The sequence below is a fragment of the Tachyglossus aculeatus genome, chromosome 23 (genome assembly GCF_015852505.1).
Source record: "Tachyglossus aculeatus isolate mTacAcu1 chromosome 23, mTacAcu1.pri, whole genome shotgun sequence".
NCBI lineage: Eukaryota > Metazoa > Chordata > Mammalia > Monotremata > Tachyglossidae > Tachyglossus > Tachyglossus aculeatus.
The window spans coordinates 33,510,956-33,531,102 of NC_052088.1; the positions used below are offsets into that span (position 1 = coordinate 33,510,956).

The 20,147-nt window shown below is 42.8% G+C and overlaps 1 non-coding gene across 1 annotated transcript; it reads left to right on the top strand.

The window, feature by feature from the left end:
- The first annotated feature begins 18,173 nt into the window (after nucleotides 1-18,173).
- Nucleotides 18,174-18,311, top strand: LOC119944882. The gene has a single exon (XR_005456024.1). It is a non-coding gene; the product is annotated as a small nucleolar RNA SNORA7 (small nucleolar RNA).
- The last annotated feature ends 1,836 nt before the right edge of the window (nucleotides 18,312-20,147 follow it).

Sequence of the window (20,147 nt, forward strand, 5' to 3'; positions counted from 1 at the left end):
CCATAAAGATGGAGATTCCCTCCGCTAAGCCCAAAGGTGATAGCCGCTCGCCAGGGCAAGCTATAAATGTTTCATCCTAGAAAGGGCTACAGGACTTGTTTAGTCTGACAAGTTGCACTCATGAATGAGGACAGCAGATCTGCTCTGTCATCTGAGTGGTTGAATGCTTTCCAAACCTAGTGTTGTCCCCCTCCTCTCACACCCCATCCCCCTTACCCTTTCTTCCATGGCCCTCTGGGCAGCGAAACTATAGAGACAGATAGGCTGGAGAAGGTCAAGACGTTGCCGGGATAATCTCTGTTCATTCATTCATTCATTCAGTCGTATTTATTGAGCGCTTACTGCATGCAAATTATATTTACTTAGTGCTTACTGTGTGCAGAACACTGTACCGAGTGCTTGGGAAAGTATAATATAACAATAAGCAGACACATTCCCTGCCCACAGAGAGCTTATAGTCTCATTCATTCAGTCATTCATTCAATCGTTTTTATTGAGCACTCACTGTATGCAGAGCACTTTACTAAGCGCTTAGAAAGTACAATTCAGCAACAAATTGTGACAATCCCTACCCAACAACGGGCTCATAGTCTAGATGGGAGGAGACAGACAACAAACCAAAACAAAGCAAGTGTCGAGGGGGAGACTGTTGTTGTATTATATTATACTCTCCCAAGTGCTTAGTACAGTGCTTTGCATACAGTAAGTGCTCAATAAATACGACTGAATAAATGAATGAATGAGACAGACATGACTATAAATAAATAAATGACAGATATGGACATAAATGCCGTGGGGCTGGGGAGGGGGATGAATGAAGGGAGAAAGTCAGGAAGATGCAGAAGGGAGAGGGAGAAGAGGAAAGGAAGGTTTAGTCAGGGAAGGCCTCTTGGAGGAGAAGTGCCTGCAGTAAGGCTTTGAAAGGAGGAGAGAGCGATTGTCCATCAGATATGAGAAGGGAGGGCGTTCCTGGCCAGAGGCAGGATGTGGGCTAGAGGTTGGGGGCACGGTAGACCAATCCAGACCATTGCCCTTATTCCCACCCCCCCCTAAATTCAACTCAAATCCTCTCTAACCTAGAGCCCACCACTGGGAGTTCTCCAGATTAGACTCCTGGCAAGAATGGCAGAGATCACACTTTGGCAGGAATCTGAAAAGATGGCTAGGGCCCCCTGGATTCAGGCTCAGCCCAAGAATCCCTTCCTGAGAGAGAAGTTGGGGCCACTTGTCTCAAGCAGTTGGTATTTTTAGGGGTTTACTATGTGCCAGGCACTGTACTAAGTGCTGGGGTGAATACAAGCAAATAGGGTTGGACGTGGTCTCTGTTCCACATGGGTCTCACAGTCTTCATCCTCATTTTACAAATGAGGTAACTGAGGCACAGAGAAGTGAAGTGAGTTGCCCAAGGTCACACAGCAGACAAGTGGTAGGGCTGGGATTAGAATTCATGACCTTCTAAGTTCTAGGCTTGTGATCTATCCACTATGTCTGCACATGCTTCAGTGCATGGCTTAGTGGAAAGACCATGGGCTTAGGAGTCGGAGGACACGGGTTCTAATCCCAGCTCTGCCACTTGTCTGCTCTGTGACCTTAGGCAAGCCACTTAACTTCTCTGGGCCCTCATTTACCTCATCTGGAAAATGGGGATGAAAACTGTGAGCCCCACGTGGGACAACCTGATTCCCTTGTATCTACCCAGGTGCTTAGAACAGGGCTTAGCGAGCCCTCAGCGCTTAACAAATACCATTATTATTCAGTGCTTTAAACAGTGCTTTGCACATAGTAAGTGCTTAACAAATGCTATCCATTCCCCTTCTCCCACTCCCTTCTGCTTTGCCCTGATTTGCTCCTTTTATTCATCTCCTCTACCAGCCCCACAGTACTTATGTACATATCTGTCATTTAGTTATTTATATTAATATGTGTCTCCCCCTCTAGACTGTAACCTCATTTGGCCAGGGCAAGTGTCTCTCCCAGGTGCTTAGTACAGTGCTCTGCACAAAATAAGGGCTCAATAAATACAATTAACTGACTGACTGAAGCTAGGATCCTAAACAATGAAGTTCTTTAATATAGTAGGTCTCCTAGCATTGGAGCTAGGAGGGACTCAAGAAGAGAATAACCCAAACAGCTGCTGATTGGAGAGATGAAATTGTGGAATCAAAAGCAAAGAGGGCAGAGGAATCATATTAAGGACGTAATAAAACGCCTTCAGGCAATGCCGATCCCAACTGACGACTGAGAGTCACTTGCTGAGAAAAGACCCGCAAAATGCAGTGTTATCAATTCATTCATTCATTCAATTGTATTTAATGAGCGCTTACTGTGTGCAGAGCACTGTACTAAGTGTTTGGGAAGTACAAGTTGGCAACATATAGAGATGGTCCCTACCCAACAACGAGTCCATTGTTGGGTAGGGACTGTCTCTATATGTTGCCAACTTGTACTTCCCAAGTGCTTAGTACAGTGCTCTGCACACAGTAAGTGCTCAATAAATACGATTGATTGATAGAAAGAAGCAGCTCTTATTTAGCAAAATTTCTTAAGGAGCAAGAGACAAGGAGGGAAAAGAATAAACAAGATTAGATGCTGCAAACATTAAACACGACAAGGCAACAATGAAAGGCTTTTTGTGTGCACATTGTAGCTGGATATGTGGTCTGCTTTAACCTTTTAAGTAACAAACCCACTCATAAGTGAACTTCACCATTCCTGCTCTCCTTTCGGGAAGCAGCATGGCTTAGTGAAAAGGGCATGGGCCTGGAAGTCTAGGACCTGAGTTCTATTCCTGGCTTTGCCTTTTGCCTGGTATGTGACACTAGGCCAGTCACTTAACTTCCCTGTGCCCCAATTTCTGCATCTGTAAAATGGGGGTTCAATACCGGTTCTCCTTCCTCCTTAGGCTGTGAGCCCCACATTGGACAGGGACTGTTTCCAAGCTGATGATCTTGTATCTATCCTAACCCATAACCCATAGATTGGTGCTTAGTAATAATAATAATAATAATGATGGCATTTATTAAGTGCTTACTATGTGCAAAGCACTGTTCTAAGCACTGGGGGGATACAAGGTAATCAGGTTGTCCCACGGGGGGCTCACAATCAAGCCCTATTTTACAGATGAGGCAACTGAAGCACAGACAAGTTAAGTGACTTGCCCAAAGACACACAGCTGACAGTTGGCGGAGCCAGGATTTGAACCCATGACCACTGACTCCAAAGCCCGTGCTCTTTCCTCTGAGCCACGCTGCTTCAAAACAGTACACAGTAAGACCTTAACAAATACCATAATAACAATAGAAATTAAATACCACAGTAACAATGCAAAGAACAATTATAATATATATAATGTATATAATCCCCATTATAATGTATATAATGGGGATTAAGACCGTGAGCCCCATGTGGGACAACCTTATCATCTTGTATCCCCCTCAGCGCTTAGAACAGTGCTTCACACATAGTAAGCGCTTAACAAATGCCATAATAATTATTATTATTAATAATATCTGGCTAGTTAAAATAAAGGAAAATTTTAGTGGGGTCTTAATTGTGTGTGGTGGTGGCATCTAAAAATTTGGGTAACTAGGGACATGAACATGTGGATATATTATTTTCTCCTTAGCTATGTTGTATTATATAGTTCTTCAAGCTGATCATCATAGAAGAACTTTCTTTTAATGTAAAATTGCATTTTATTCAGATGTGTCTATTTTCTGAATGCCGTTCAGGAACATAACTGCCTTAAACTAATAGAATATTGTCCTTCTTCTTCCCTGAAAAATCCCCTAATTTTTTACTGTTTTAAATATTATATCCTTTGATTTAAATATTACACTGTGTTTTTTTGCAGTTCTAATATTATTCTAATATTAGAATATAGTATAATATTGTGAAAACCAAAGTATATGGGTAATAGAGCATGACCCTGGGAGTCAGAAAGACTTGGGTTCTAATCCTGGCTCCACCACTTGTCTGCTGTGTGACCTTGGGGAAGTCACTTTACTTCTCTGTGCCTCAGTTACCTCACCTGTAAAATGGGGATTAAGACTGTGAGCCCCATGAGGGACGGGGACTGTGTCAATCAATCAATCAATCAATCAATCGTATTTATTGAGCGCTTACTATGTGCAGAGCACTGTACTAAGCGCTTGGGAAGTACAAATTGGCATCACATAGAGACAGTCCCTACCCAACAGTGGGCTCACAGTCTAAAAGGGGGAGACAGAGAACAGAACCAAACATACCAACAAAATAAAATAAGTAGGCTAGAAATGTACAAGTAAAATAAATAGATAAATAAATAAATAGAGTAATAAATATGTACAACCATATATACATATATACAGGTGCTGTGGGGAAGGGAAGGAGGTAAGACGGGGGGATGGAGAGGGGGACAAGGGGGAGAGGAAAGCAGGGGCTCAGTCTGGGAAGGCCTCCTGGAGGAGGTGAGCTCTCAGCAGGGCCTTGAAGGGAGGAAGAGAGCTAGCTTGGCGGATGGGCAGAGGGAGGGCATTCCAGGCCCGGGGGATGATGTGGGCCGGGGGTCGATGGCGGGACAGGCGAGAGCGAGGTACAGTGAGGAGATTAGTGGTGGAGGAGCGGAGGGTGCGGGCTGGGCAGTAGAAGGAGAGAAGGGAGGTGAGGTAGGAGGGGGGCGAGGTGATGGACAGCCTTGAAGCCCAGGGTGAGGAGTTTCTGCCTGATGCGCAGATTGATCGGTAGCCATTGGAGGTTTTTGAGGAGGGGAGTAATATGTCCAGAGCGTTTCTGGACAAAGACAATCCGGGCAGCAGCATGAAGTATGGATTGAAGTGGAGAGAGACACGAGGATGGGAGATCAGAGAGAAGGCTAGTGCAGTAGTCCAGACGGGATAGGATGAGAGCTTGAATTAGCAGGGTAGCAGTTTGGATGGAGAGGAAAGGGCGGATCTTGGCAATGTTGCGGAGCTGAGACCGGCAGGTTTTGGTGACGGCTTGGATGTGAGGGGTGAATGAGAGAGCAGAGTCGAGGATGACACCAAGGTTGCGGGCTTGTGAGACGGGAAGGATGGTAGTGCCGTCAACAGAGATGGGAAAGTCAGGGAGAGGACAAGGTTTGGGAGGGAAGACAAGGAGCTCAGTCTTCGACATGTTGAGCTTTAGGTGGCGGGCGGACATCCAGATGGAGATGTCCTGAAGGCAGGAGGAGATGCGAGCCTGGAGGGAGGGGGAGAGAGCAGGGGCAGAGATGTAGATCTGGGTGTCATCAGCGTAGAGATGATAGTGTCCAATCTGATTGAGTTGTATCTACCCTAGCACTTAGAATAGTGCTTGGCACATAGTAAGTACTTAATAAGCATTATTGTTATTATTATTGTTAGGCATTCAGCCAAGTGCAGAGTTGACACAGAAGGGAGAAGCCAGGAAAAAGACAACTGCTTATGGTTTTCCAACTGCCACCATGGCAGCTGAAGCTGAAAGTTAAATTTCATGGTGGCAGTGACATTTTATATTTTTGTTCTTGCTAATCCCAGCTCCATCACTTGTCAGCTGTGTGACCTTGGACAAGTCACTGCACTTCTCTGGGCCTCGGTTACGTCATCTGCAAAATGGGGATTAAGACTATGAGCCCCATGTAGGTACCTTGTATCTGCCTCAGTCCTTAGTATGGTGCCTGATGCACAGTAAGTGTTTAACAAATACCATTATTATTATTGTTATCATCATCACATCCACCAAATAGCTCTCTTCCCTTCTTCAAAGTCCTACTGAGAGCTCACCTCCTCCAGGAGGCCTCCCCACATTGAGCTCCCTTTTCCTCTGCTCCTCCTTCCCTCCCCCTCTCCCCAACACCTTCCCTCTGCTCTACCCCCTTCCCTGCCTCACAGCATTTGTGTATATTTGTACATACTTATTATTCTATTTATTTTATTAATGATGTGTCTATATCTATAACTGCATTTATCTATTTTGATGCTATTGTTGCCTGTCTACTTGTTTTGTTTTCTTGTCTGTCTCCCCCTTCTAGACTATGAGCCCATTGTTGGGTAGGGATTGTCTCTATATGTTGTACTTTCCAAGTGCTTAGTACAGTGCTCTGCAGCCAGTAAGTGCAAAATAAATACGATTGAATGAATTGAATGAAATGAATGAATTGAGAACTGTGTGTAGTGCACTGTACTAAGCACTTGGGAGAGTACTATAGAACAATAAATGGACACATCCTCTGCCCACAGTGAGTTTGCCGTCTAGAGACTGTAACAGTTCCTATATGTTTGCTCAGGTAGAAGATAATCTGAAAGTAAAATGATCATTAACCATTGAAATCTTAATCCTTTCATCTGGAAGATGATTGTGTAAGTGTAAGATAGAACAGAGCACTTTGAGTGACCTTAACCTGCTTAGTTTAATCCTCAGGTGTAAGGAGAATAATTGATTGAACTTTATCTGTGTGTGAACCCCTACTGTCCCGCATGAAGGCGAATGAAGGGCTTCCATGTTGGTAGAGAAACCAAATTGGATAAATTGTTGTTTCTATTCCATTTGAATCCTCTAGAGTGCCTGGGTCAGGAACTGCTAAGGGCTGCACTCTTGGGAATCAGTCCTAGAATCAGAAACAGATGAGTAAAGGAGTCTTTAGGTGAGGAGGAGATGGAAAGGAAAACTAGGACTCCTGTAGCTCTTTATTTTGCAGATCATTCATTCATTCAATCATATTTACTGAGCACTTACTATGTGTGGAACACTGTACTAAGCACTTGTAACAGTACAATATAGCAATAAACAGGCACATTCTCTGCCCACAATGAGCTTACAGTCTAGAGGGATGTAAGTGCGAGGTGGGATTCAGATGGTCAGCTTTGCAGATGAGAAGCAGCATGGTCCAGTGGATAAAGCGTGGGCCTGGGATTGAGAAGGCCCTGTGTTGCCATTTGTCTGCTGTGTGACCTTTGGCAAGTTGCTCAACTTCTCTGTGTCTGTTCCCTCATCTGTAAAATGAGGATTAAGATTGTGAGCCCCTTGTGGGACTCTGTGTCCAATCTGATAAACTTGTATAATAACGATGGTATTTGTTGAGCACTTACTATGTGCCAAGCACTGTTCTATCCCAGTGCTTAGTACGTTGTCTTGCACATAGTAAAAGTTTAACAAATACCATTAAAAAAAACCCCAAACCAGTTATATCATCAACCCAGGGAAGACAATGGGGGGTACAGCCATGCAGAACTTTCCCAAGATCCATCAACTAATCGTATTTATTGAGTGCTTACTGTATGCAGAACACTGTACTAAGCGCTTGGAAGAATCCAGCAGTTTTGGTAGACCCATTCCCTGCCCATAACGAGGTAATTACCATACCATTACTCAGCCATTTGGCCCGAAGATGTCAGCTACAGAATGGCAGTGGGATGGAGGAGATCCTTTAACTTTATACATCCATTAGTGACCAGTTAACATCCTTTGATGATCTATTAACATCAATTAGGGTCTTGGGGCTAAATTGCCCAAGGTGTCTGATAGAGAAGCAGCATGGCCTAGAGCACGGGCCTGGAGGTCAGAAGGTCGTGGGTTCAAATCCTGACTCCACCACATGTATGCGGTGTGACCTTGATGATGAGGAGGATATTTGTTAAGCTCTTACTATGTGCCAAGCACTGTTCTAAGCACTGAGGTAGATACAAGGTAATCAGGTTGTCCCTTGTGGGGCTCACAATGATAATCCCCATTTTACAGGTGAGGCAACTGAGGCCCAGAGAAGTTAAGTGACTTGCCCAAAGTCACACAGCTGACAAGTGGTGGAGCTGGAATTAGAACCCAGGACCTCTGACTTCCAAGCCCATGCTCTTTCCACTAAGCCAAGCTGCTTCCCAGGGCCTCAGTTATCTCATCTGTCAAATGGAGATTGAGAGGTAAATCCCATGTGGGACATGGACTGTGACCAACCCGATTTGCTTGTAACCACCTCAGTGCTTAGTACAGGGCTTGGTGCATAGTAAGTGCTTAGCAAATACCAACATTATTAAACACTGTTGTTATTAGAGGGACAGCAAAGGGTGTGGCAGTTAGAGAAATGCTCTTCTGCAAAACGCTGCCTATGATGTTCTTATGAGAGTCCAGAGCATGGACCTAATAGTGACATATAATAATGATGGCATTTGTTAAGTGCTTACTATGTGCCAAGCACTGTTCGAAGCGCTGGGTTAGATACAAGGTGATCAGGTTGTCCCACGTGGGGCTCACAGTCCTACTCCCCATTTTACAGGTGAGGTAACTGAGGCACAGAGAAGATAAGTGGCTTGCCCAAAGTCACACAGCTAATAAGTGGTAGAGCTGGGACTCAAATCTATGACCTCTGATTCCCAAGCCCATGCTCTTTCCACTAAACCATGCTGCTTCTCTATTGCATATATAATAATAATAATATAGCACTGGGGTGGATACAAGCCAATCGGGTTGGACACAGCCCCTGTCCCACATGGGGCTCACAGTCTTAGTCCCCATTTTACAGGTGAGGTAACTGAGGCACAGAGAAGATAAGTGGCTTGCCAAAAGTCACACTGTTAATAAGTGGTAGAGCTGGGACTCAAACCCACGACCTCTGATTCCCAAGCCCCTGCTCTTTCCACTAAACCATGCTGCTTCTCTATTGCATATATAATAATAATAATAATAATAATATAGCACTGGGGTGGATACAAGCAAATCGGGTTGGACACAGCCCCTGTCCCACATGGGGCTCACAGTCTCAATCCACATTTATAGATGAGGGAACTGAGACATAGACAAATTAAGTGATTTGCCCAAGGTCACATAACAGACAAGTGGCAGTGTCAGGATTAGAACACATGAACTTCCGATTCCCAGGCCCGTGGTTTATTGGTTTCCCACCCCAGTAAAGCAGACCATCTAGATCTGTGCCTGGGCTTAGTACAGTGCAAATGCTTAGTACAGGGCTCTGCACACAGTAAGCACTCAATAAATTCGATCGAATGATATCGGACAGTTCTGCTAGGGCCAGCCTGCTTTCTGTAGACCTAAAATCTGTCACCTTGCTATAGTACCTTCTAGAGCAAGCTTGGCGGTGACAATCTCCCCCTAAATCAGGGAAAGGAGTGGAACAAATTCAAGAACCAAGTCTCACCCTCTTTCAAAAGTGACACCTAAAAGACACTGGGATTGATTTCTGCTCCCTGTAAACAGGAAATGTCCATCAATTCTCGGACAGTCAATGTTCATAAAGATCAGCATGAGCCAATTCAGGGGGTTCTGCTCTTCATGGTAGCGTGTCTTGGAGTATTTTAGGTGCTGCTCCTTTCTGATCATCAGGTAATCCTTCTGTCACATAATTTATCCGTACAAGTTAAAACTTTGCATATGTACACGCAATTCAGAATAGAGCCATAAATTGGTAACCTAGCCTCCTCTCTAATGGCCTCACATCATCACCTCTTTCAGCAAGTCGGGACTAAGGGCACCTGGTAAACGCCTATGATTAATCTCACACCATGATCCACTCCATATTTCAATACCCAACTGGCACATTTGGCCTTTAGAGGACGAGAGAAGTTCGCTTTCCAGTGCTGTCAGTCTCTGTACCTTCCTGCCTACAGCAAACTTGAAAAAAAAATGACTTGTGAGAAATGTTAAGCAACCAAACCTTTTATAAAACATGTCAAGATTAATTGCTGGTTTCACTCATGAGCTGTAGACTGTTTTCTAAGGTTCTCATCTTATTAGATACAGTGATTCATATTCGCTTTCTTGGCAAAACATTTGCTGCTTTGCAGATACTGCCATCAATAATATACGTAATGATTGGGTTATTCCGCCAACATTGGCTCACTGGGAAAATCAGCAGAATAAAAACCATGCTAGAAATCTCTCTGGTATTTGGTATTTGCACTTTAAGCATTTTCAGAGTGAACTTATTCCTCTGACGAATGAAATGCTCATGGTAATTTGACTCTAAAATTTGCCTCCAGTTCAATCCCAGTGATCAAATTCTGAAATTAACTGTCTAAATAACTATGAAACGCTTCCTTGACTCTATGGTACCTTGGACAAGTCATTTAACTGTTCTGCATCTCACTTTCCTCATTGGCAAAGTCAAAAGAAGACTACTTTTCTCCCTTCCTCCTAGGTTGTGAACCCCATGTGGAATCTGGACTGTGCCCAACCTGATTATTTTGTAGATACCCCAGTGCTGAGTACAGTGCTTGACACATAGCAAATGCAGGACAAATATTGCTATTAGGATGATGATCTCTACGTCTCCATCAAGTTTTTGGTCCTGAAAGTCAGGAAATATTACAGCTATCAATCAATGAATCAATCAGTAGTATGTATTGCACACTTACTCTGTGCAGAGCACTATGTTAAGTGCTTGGAAGAGTGCCATAGAAAGGGTAGACATGATCTATTGAAGGAGCTTACAATCTAGTGGAGGAGATAGACATCAAAATAACCTTTAGGTAGGGACAAGCAACATAGTTTAGAGTTGAAAGATACAGACATAACTGCTTTTGGAGTGTGCAGGGCAAATACCCAGAGGTTTTAAGGGGGTGAGAATTCAATTGCACTGGTGATGTGGAAGTGTTCAAGAGGTAGTAGATGGGTGGAATAGGGTGAGGAGATGAAATATTAATCAAGGTAGGCCCCCTGGAGGAGATATGACTTTAGCCTATAGATTGTAAACTCCTTGTGTTGTAGTAATTGGTAATAATAATAATGATGGTATTTGTTAAGCTCTTACTCTGTGTCAGGCACTGTACTAAATGCTGGGGTGGATACAAGCAAGTCGATCTGGTCACAGTCCCTGGTCCACATGGGGCTCACAGTCTCAATCCCCATTTTACAGATGGGGTAAATGAGACACAGAGAAGTGAAATGCCTTGTCCAAGGTCACACAACAGGCAAGTGGCAGAGCTGGAATTAGAACCCATGACCTTCTGACTCCCAGGCCTACTCTACTCTCTATACACTACACCATGCTGCTTCTCTAGTTGCCCAGGACTCAAAGAATGAAATAATTCCACTCAGATCCCAAATGTTTGTCTATGTAGACATTTTATGCTACGATATCTATGAAACAGTTAGTCTTATGAGTAATTTGTGAAGTGTTTAGAGGGTACTGTTCCCACCAATTTGGAGGCCATTAGAACACAGGTCCTCCTTTGTTTGTGCTTTTCCACTAGGTATTTTAAGATTGATGGATGAAACAAGTAATAGTTTTTGATAGATAGTGTACAGAATTCCAAATTGGGCAATCCAGCCAACCATCTGAGGACATAATTTCAACCCTGCACTTTTAAATGGAGAATTGGAAATTAATAATCATGCTCAAAGGCACATAATTGGAATTTATGAAATTACTTGACCAAATAGAAGAGTGCTTTGAAGTCGCTAGCACAGTAAGGCTTAAAATTGTCACTGAATTCTGCTAACTTTACACTAATTCCTTGAAATCTGGATGGATAAAAAGATAGTGAATAGTACTAGTAGTAGTAATAGTATTTATCAAGATCATTTTATAGGGTAAATTCAGGTTAATTAGATTGGACATGATTTCTGCCCCACTCTAGACACATTCCCTGCTCACCACGAGTTTAAAGTTTAGAGAGGGTGAGACAGACATTAATATAAATAAATAAATGTCAGCTATGTACATAAGTGCTATAGGGCTGGGAGGGGGGAAGAGCAAAGGGAGAAAGTCAAGGTGATGCAGAAGGGAGTAGGAGAAGAGGAAAGGGGGACTTAGAGATGGCCTCTTAGAGGAGATGTGCCAGCAATATAAAATGAGGATTAAGAGTGTGAGCCTCATGTGGGACAGGGACTGTGTCCAATCTAATTAATTTGTATCTACCCCAGCTCTTAGAACAGTGCTTGGCAAATAGTAAGTGATTAACAAGTGCCATAATAATAATAATAGGCTCACGGTCTAACTACAGTAAGCAAAAAAGTCAACAGCCTAAGATAACAATGTTAAACTAAGTAATAATAATAATAGTAATGATGGTATTTGTTAAGCCATTTTTTAATGGCAATAAATGCCATTATTATTAAGCACTTACTATGTGCCAAGCACTGATCTAAGCACTGGATAATGATGGTATTGATTAAGCACTTACTGTGTGTCAAGCACTGTTTTAAGCACTGGGGTAGATACAAAGTAATCAGGTGTTCCCAAGTGGGGCTCACAGTCTTAATCTCCATTTTACAGATGAGGAAACTGAGGCACAGAGAAGTTAAGTGACTTGCCCAAAGTCACTCAGCTGTCAAATGGCAGAGGTGGGATTTGAACCCACGACCTCTGACTCCCAAGCCCATGCTCTTTCCACTAAACCAAGCCACAAGTTCCCAGTTGGCTTACAAGTCAAGGCAAACAGTTCTTAGTTACATCTGCCACAGGCTTCCCCAGCATTCTCTAGGTTGTAATGATAGAAAATGAGACTTTCAAGCCACGTTGGAATTAGGTAACTGGTCAGAATGTTAGATGCTTCCAGTGAATTCTGAAACCTTGGGTGTTCCAGGGGCTCCAGACTAGCATGGGAAGAAGCGTGGTCTTTGTGGAATGAGTACGGGCCTAGGAGCATCTGTGTTCTAATTTCACATAGTGTGTGCTCAGTGATCCATTGGCTGATTGAGATGACTCTGACAGCTGGATGTATTACAAAAGACACACTGACTTCCTAAAGATTTCACCAGTGGCCCCAAGAAACCATGCTTAACATCAAGTGTCAGGAAAAGATTTCCAACAGTGAGGTCTTGGAGTGAGTCAGCTAGCCAGTATGGAAACAGTTGCTCACACAACACAGCTCTGTTGGACAATCCCCTTAAGGAGAATGGATGGATGACAGCAGCATACCCAAGCATACCCAAGCTCACCTCCTCCAGGAGGCCTTCCCAGACTGAGCCCCGTCCTTCCTCTCCCCCTCCTCCCCATCCCCCCACCTTACCTCCTTCCCCTCCCCATTCCCCTGCCTTACCTCCTTCCCCTCCCCACAGCACTTGTATATGTGTATATATCTTTGTATGTATTTATTACTCTATTTATTTATTTATTTTATTTGTAAATATTTATTCTATTTATTTTATTTTGTTGATATGTTTTGTTTTGTTATCTGTCTCCCCATTCTAGACTGTGAGCCCGCTGTTGGGTAGGGACTGTCTCTATATGTTGCCAACTTGTACTTCCCAAGCACTTAGTACAGTGCTCTGCACACAGTAAGTGCTCAAGAAATACGATTGAATGAATGAATGAATGAATGAATGAATGAACGAAAAGCAGTTATCTAATGGGAAACTGAAGGGAGGTATATACACAATCAGGAAGGACACAATAGAAGACCTAGCAGTGGGCTGAAAAAGGCCTCTGTAGTGGACAGACTAGATTGGTGGCCAGTGAACAGGATAGTGGTGGCTCTCCTTGAATTATCTATTGGGATACCAAGAGGTAGGTTTGAAATCAGAGACAGGTCCTGCAAGGGACACATCCATTAGCACAATAAGGATGCAGCTTTAACATAGAAAAGTAGCTTAGTGGACTGGGAATTAGGATACCTGTGTTCTAGTCCTGGATCTGCCACTTGCCTGTTGGGTGACCTTAGGCAAGTCACTTAACTTCTTGGAGCCTCAGTTTCCTCATCTGTGAAATAGGGATTAATACCCATCGCTCTTCCTCTTAGGCTGGGGATCCCATGTGGACCAGGGAGGGTCTTTGAGCTGATCGTATTGTGTTTATCCCAGCAATTTGCCTATAGCAGGTTCTTAAACAATATCACCATTATTGCACGTCAACAGTGCAGGAGGAAGGACTGGTCATATACTGATCTTCTCAGCTGTATTCACATGCAGTAATGAAATGTCTTCCTCAGCGGCACCGTGTTTGAAAATGGACACACACACACACGCACGTGCACACACACGAATACACAACACCTAGCAGACACTGATAGGACTAGACTTTTGGAATAATATTTAAACTCATTTTGGGCAGGGTATATTCTCCCAAGCACTTTAATAAAAGTGCTCTGCACACAGTAAGCACTCAATAAATACCATTAATTGACTTAACCAAACTTTCTGTTCTTTGTGATTTAGTTATTTTGTGATGGGCTCTTGTCAAGATATGGCCTCACATGGTATCTATGGGGAAACTGCAGTTTCATCTAATTATAACATGAATGATCAATGAGTCAAGGAAAATAAACCCAATCTTGACATCCTTCAATAATTCTGACACACCTTCTTCATGGCTGAGGTTGGATTAAGGGCAAGACTAGAGCTATCTTCCTGTCTGTCAGTGTTAGGACCTACTCCTCCTTCTCAATCCACAGCTACAGCTGCCTGGTTAGGACCTACTCCTCCTTCTCAATCTACAGCTACAGCTGCCTGGGTGGAAAAAAAATAGCCCTAACCTCCCACAGAGTCCCTTAAAGCTGATAACAATTGTACTCTCACACCGAGGCCAAGTTCTTCACATTTGCATGGGTGGTTTAGACGTTTAGTTTTAAATGAGCTTCTGTAGGCAGGTGAAACAAATAAAGCTTTAATCTGGGGATGAAGCAGTTTTGAGGGAGGGTGGGAGGGAGAGCCCAAGATCTGATAGGAAAGAATCTTTCTGTAAGAGTCCTGGAAAAAGGAAGAAGGAGCCACCTTTGCCAGAAATCAGGGTAAGAAAGAAGGTTGTATCTGAGGATGAAGGGGAGGAAGGGAGAACATATCCTTTACTGGAGGAAAAATGGATGAGTCAGGTTTGGGATTTGATGAGTTTGGCTTTGAATTTTCAAGAAGATTTTTGAATAGTGAATCAATCAATCAATCAATCGTATTTATTGAGTGCTTACTATGTGCAGAGCACTGTACTAAGCGCTTGGGAAGTACAAAATGGCATCACATAGAGACAGTCCCTACCCAACAGTGGGCTCACAGTCTAAAAGGCTCACAGTCTAAAAGTGAATTGCCATCTAGAGGAAAATCTAGAGGAAAATATTTGTGTTGCTTCAGTCTAGTCTTGTGAGTTTACTTAGATTTAATCATCAAATCAATCATTCAGTGGTATTTATTGAATACTTAATGTGTGCAGAGGACTACATGAAGTGCCCGGGGAAGCAGCACGGTGTAGTGGGTAGAACATGGGCCTGGGAAACTGAAGATCAATTATTATTATTATTATTGTTGTTATCATTATTATAATACAACAGACTTGGTACAGATGTTCCCTGCTCAAAATGATCTTATAGTTAAAAGGGGGAGAGGCAAATATTAATATAAAAAAATTCTGGATACATATACTGTGGGGTGAATACCAAGTGTTCAAAGGATGCAGATCTATGTGCAACCCCTAGAATGGAATTAGATACTTCTTTGAGCTTTTATCTTCTGTGTTTAAACTTTCTGCATTCAGGATTTGTTTCAGGGATTATTTAGATTGTTTAATATACATTATTTAAAGTTTCTGCATTCAGGATTTGTTTCAGGGATTGTGTAGATTGTTTAATATCCATTATTGCTAATAGTGTTTTAAAAATGATACCAAAAAAATTATACCTGCATGTAATCTCACAAATGATTGTCATAACCTGCCCGATTTTAAAATGTTATCTTCTGGATTTGGAAGATAACAATTCCTAACAATTGGGAAGTTTTTCCATAGTCAACAACTCTCTTAAAACCTAGGTATTGTAGGCCAATCAATCAGAGGTACTTACTGAGTGCTTAGTATCTACACTGTCCTAAGAGCTTGTGAGAGTACACTAAGACAGCAGAATACAACAAAATTAGCAGATGGATGAGGATAGGTCTATTTTCCAAATGGAGGTGGCAGAGAATTTCAGTGATCTGTCAGAAGTAACAGTGAGTCATCAGTAGAATGTAGATAAGTAGACCTCCTATGGCCCAGGTAATTGCCACCAAACTCCTAAAGTTCAATGGTAGCTCAGACTGTAAGTACTTGGTCATTACTTCCTGGTAATTAAGAATTTGTCATCTTTCCAAGCAAGGAAATACATGTTCTCCTCCCTGTCAATGAGCAACAGAATTTGTGTGTATTTTGCAGAGAGTAGCTCCTACTTGAGGCCACATTTTGGCCTCTTCATCAGTAACTTCATGCTGGAAAATCCCAAAATCTGATTGTGAAACTAGGCCATAACGAATATCCAAAGTATTCAGTGCTACTCATGACTAATGTTAGAGTTGTGTGGTTTAAAATTCTATATATTTATTTCCAATCTTGATAAGGTACCTACTGTTCATCTATATTCTGAAGATCTACCATTCACTTTTAACAAGAAAAAACACACACCAAAAAACTTAAACACTTCAGAGAATATTAATGAAAACAAACGTCTGCCCTACAAATAGAATTTTAGGTAAGTCTGCAAATGTTTTAACATGAACTTTATCATTTCCTTGATAAAGCTGTAGCCAAGGGAAACAACTGAACCAAATAGCAATGTTTTACATGTCTATTTTTGTTCTTGGGAAAAGCCTTACACTAACATGTAACCTGAATAATTTTTCATAGCAGAACTTTTCAGTTTTAATCTTCTATACTCAGTAGATCAGCCTCCATACAATCAGGAGGGTCCTTGTTTTGAAGTTGGTGCTCTAAGCAGCACCCCATTTCTAATTGTATCTCTCCCCCCACCCAATATCAGTCCGCTCCCCTGGCTGTTGAGACAATCCTCGGCTTTCCAAATGTGCTCAAAGGTTTAAGTAGCCTTATGCCTACCTCTAAAGCAAAAACACTTAGCTACTGTCATTGTTACCTCAACTGCACCAACAATGACAAAGCAATGAAAGGAAAAAACTCTGTAAGCATCGGGAAAAAAAGATCCATTCCAAAACATGGAAAAAAGTGATCAGAACCCCACGGGATGGGAATGCTAAATAGCAATGGTCTATTTTTGCTAAATGAATATGACATTGTTATTGTAGTAAGCACTAACTTTGTGTCAAGTGCTATTCTAAACTCAAGGGTAGGCACAATTTAATCAGATTGGACACAGTAGGAGGGGAACAGGCATTGACTGTCACTCTGTAATTACCAACACCCTTTCACCTTCCAAATAAGAGGAAGACAACATAGATGTATCCATGGTATAAACAGCGACATCTCATCGTCCTTCAGTGGGACATCCAAAGATGTGAAACTGCAGCCATACAAAATGCCCATTGGCTCATATGCTTCACTTTCAGACTGAGGCTAGTGTAGAAAGAGTCCTCGGTTCCTTCAGAAATTTATACCCTTGGCCGAGAAGAACAGGGGTGTCCTTGTGACCTCAACCTAGCCGGTTCTTTCCAGATGAGCTGGGCCTGGTGGGCAGCTAGAGACAGAGATAAGATTGAGTCAAAACAGCCAGGCAAGACCCAGATCTTAGCTGAGAGAAGCAAAATCAGGGTTCTTGGCATCTGCAAGGGCCGTGAGGAGTCCTGTGTAGTGGTAAAAAAAAAACCTGGGTGACAAAATTGAAAGCAGTAAACAAAGTGGGGCTGTGGTTGAGGAGTGAAAATTGACAGTGTCTCTGTCCCTGGAGCCAAGAAGGGACAAAGCTTGTTAGAGCAAATCCACGTCCCTGGGCTCCCTCCCTCAATACCCCCACTTTTTGGGATATTTGTTAAGTGCTTAGTATGTGCCAGACACTGTACTAAGTGCTGGATAGATACCAGCTAATCAGGTTGGCCACAGTCCATGTCTCACATGGGGCTCACAGTATTAATTCCCATTTTTACAGATGAGGTGACTGAAGCACAGAGAAGGAGAGTGTCTTGCCCAAGGTCACACAGCAGACACGTGGCAAAGCTGCAATTAGAACCCAGGTACTTCAGACTCCCAGGCTTGTGCTCTATTGCCTAGGCCACACTGTTTCTCTGTCCCTTTGTGAGATTCATCTTGTATAATTTGGATGGAGAGACTGGCTCCTCTATCCAGTAGGGAAAAAACTCCATCTCCTGGAAAGGTTAGTTATGGTCGACCTTCCTGTTGACTGGGAGGGGTTGCTGCTAGACTGTAAACTCCTTGTAAAATTGGAAACCCCTTGAGGTCAGGGATCATGTCCACCAACTCCGTTGCATTGTACTCTCCCAAGCACTAAACACAGTGCTCTGCCCAAAGCAAGCCCTCAGTAAATACCACTGACTGCTCTGAGACCAGCCAGAAGAGATATGATGTGGTCATCTAGTCCTCTCCTCCCCTCTCAGGGTTGCACCTAGAGAGTTTCCAGTATTCTACCAGTCTCGGTTACAGGAGGGAGAATCAAGCAGAGGCCTACCCATTCCGTTCCTAGCTTGGTCAGTGGCTAGCGAGTAGAAGGCCATCTGCTACAAGTCAACTCACCCATGCTGGACGTGAGAGAGAGTTGAGGGTGGAGATTCAAGTTTACTGCGCGGAAGGTGGCAATGGTAAACCGCTTACGTATTTTTCCCAAGAAAATACTACGGATCCACTACCAGAATGATTGCAGATGGAGAGCGGGATGTTCTGGGAGAGATGTGTCCATGGTGTCTCTATGGGTCAGAAATGACTCAACGGCATAGGACAAGTCCTCTCCTCCTGAACTACACTTGGGGTAAAAAAGCTAGAACTGGTTAATCTGGTTATGATCTTAATTTGAGGAATATTTTGGACTGAAGCCTACTCCTAGTCTTTTCCCCAAGCCTAGCAAACAGTTTAACCTAGGAAAAGCTTCATGGCTGTGCTTAACCAATCCTCAGCTTGACCCTTACAGACTTAAACCTTTGTGGCTGTAAATAGTAATCATTTAGTAGCATTTATTAAGCACTATACTAAGCACTTGGGACAGTTCAATAGAGCAAGTAGACATGATCCCTTCCCTCAGTAATCTTACAAACTAGTGGAGGAGATACATGGTAAATGGTAAAGCGATGTACACAAGTGCTGTGGAATTATTCTTAAATTCTATTGCCTTGCAAACATTTTCTTTAATATTCTCTGTTGAAATCTCCTCCAATTTGTGTTACCAGCAACTCTGATCTTGATCAAAGTCCCATGAATTCTAGGATTTCTACAGAACTATGCACTGGCTCCCAGTGGGAATTTTTAATTCCTACTCTGCCCTGGATGATATTGAACATAAGGTATTTGGTAATTTTAGCTCAAGTTCAATGGTATTCAACTAAGCAGCCCCAATTTCGGTCTTCCAAGGAATAAACCTCAATAGAGATCAAATAGTCCCCTTTTCCCTGCAGCATCCATGGGGACAGGTATAGTGGGCAAACTGAAGCAGCAGGGTTTAGTGGATAGAGCACAGGCCTGGGAGTCAGAAGGTCATGGGTTCTAATTCTGGCTCTGCCACTTGCTTGCTGTGTGGCCTTGGGCAAGTCCCTTCTTTCTCTGGGCCTCAGTTGCCTCATCTGTGAAACGGGGATTGAGGCTGTGAGCCCCACACTGGGATAGGGACTGTGTCCAACCTGATTTGCTGGTATCCACCACCAGCACTTAGTACAGTGACTGGTACTTAGTAAGCGCTTAACAAATACTAGAATTATTATTATGCCCCAACCTGCTCTCTCATTGTTAATTCTGTGCCCCAGATGGATCACATGTTGTGGGTAGGGAATGTTATATTGTACTCTCCCAAGTGCTTAGCACAGTGCTCTGCACACAAGTAAGCTTTTAGTCAATACAAATGATCACGTCTGGGAGGGATGATAGTGAGTGGTGGTTTAGAAAACAATAGAGTCAGCAGGTGATTCATTCATTCATTCAATCATATTTATTGAGTGCTTATTGTGTGCAGAGCACTGTACTAAGTGCTTGGGAAGTACAAGTTGGCGCCATTTAGAGACGGTCCCTACCCAACAACAGGCTCACAGTAGTCCCAGCTCTGCCACTTGCCTGCTAATGTGACCTTGGGCAAGACACTTTACTTCTCTGGGCCTCACTTGATGCTTTTTTCCAGAGTTCTCATTCTAAGAAGGCTTAATTCTCATTTTATTTAGCTTTGGGAAATCTAGATCCACCACTTTTCCCCAAGATAGAATGCCAACTTTCTTATCTCTGATTTAAACATCTGTCATACAATAAAGTGTGATAAAGAGAAAGATGCATATAGTAATGAGTTTTATATAGAACCATTTATCTGAGGATCTCAAAGTAAATGCATTTTAATAAGTAAACTTGTAAATACAGATAACTGACATTT